The following is a 1,450-nucleotide window of genomic DNA, read 5'->3' as shown; positions in this document are numbered from 1 at the left end:
GCTTATATATATATATGTATATATATACCTCTTTATTGAACTGAGGACTTTAGAGAAATAATTTTAAATCTCTAATTGCTCTTCCTCTCTCAATTACATCTTTTCTTTCTTCTTGATTCTTTTGTCTGCAACTTCTCCAATCAAACCTAGAAGCTGCTTCATTTTATGAAATGCTACAATGATGCGAGGGTTTTTTGTGACATAAAAACATTTGGTTGAATATATATATATAATAAAGAGATAAATACATAAATATATTGGAATTAGGTGGTACACAAGAAAATGTCCTGTATATACCATACAATTTTCAACTATTTGCATATCTAACACCAATACTTTCAAATTTACATCTATAATATTTATATTTTTTTTATATACAAAATTTCACTACTATTAACCTTTTAAAAAGTATATTTATATTTTTAAGTATGAATTTATGACACCAAATTATTATAAGTGCAAATACCTAACTTTAGGTTTTAGGTATGTGAATATCTAGTAATTGTATGGTATATATGTTAATATAAAAAAATATAATAAATAAACAACTATATATATATATATATATTATAAATACACTCAAATACTCATTCAAGCTAATCTTCTGTCTTCCTTGATAGGATTAGGTATTATTGAAAAATTTCTATAATAAACTGCTCGAATTAGTATTTAAGTGTAATGCTGTTGCGAAATATTATTTCCTTAAATTTCCATTTTTTAATAATATTTTATATGAGCAAACATAAGAGAAAATGTTGTGGGGGGGGAGGTTTAGGCCTCATTTGAGAGAAAAAATATTATGTTCGAAGTCCGGATGTACCTTGCATTCAGACATCGGTTGCGATCCACCGGATGTTATTTTTTTCTCCTCCGCATTCCTTCCGTGGATCGTAGTCATTGTCCAGACGCAGCTTACATCCAGACACCAGACATAATAGTTTATTTTAAGAGAGCTTTGCCTTTGCGAAAAATTGGTTTAAAATCAGGGTTACAAATCTTCATTATAAAGTTACACGATGTAAAACCAATTGGTTGTTTGAATACAAATTTCGGAGTGGGCTTTTTAACTTTATTATGGAAGTGAAAAGACAAAACCAATTTGAAATTTTCAAAAATCCATTTGAGAGCTTGATCTTCTTCTTGAAGCTCGGCGTCACTGCGCGGAAGGTGTCGGCGGTGAGATTGTTGCCGGGTGGATGGCGATGTGAAAAATGAAAGAAAAACATGAGATGAAGACAAGAACCATGGAAATTGGAGCGTCACAGTGACAAATAAGTGAATCAAAAGGATAAATTGGACATTTCTACTCACCTAATGCGGAATGCCTGTCCGAAAGTGATGGCCTTGTTGCCTTCAGAATTAGGCTATAACGTTGTTAATGAAGCGGAGTTCGGCAAGGGACATCATCTAAACGACCACTGTGGTTTTCTTTTTTTTTTTTTTTTTTTAA

This window comes from Phalaenopsis equestris, unplaced genomic scaffold, assembly GCF_001263595.1.
Source record: "Phalaenopsis equestris unplaced genomic scaffold, ASM126359v1 Scaffold000372, whole genome shotgun sequence".
Taxonomy (NCBI): domain Eukaryota; kingdom Viridiplantae; phylum Streptophyta; class Magnoliopsida; order Asparagales; family Orchidaceae; genus Phalaenopsis; species Phalaenopsis equestris.
Note: the sequence above shows the minus strand (reverse complement) of the source record.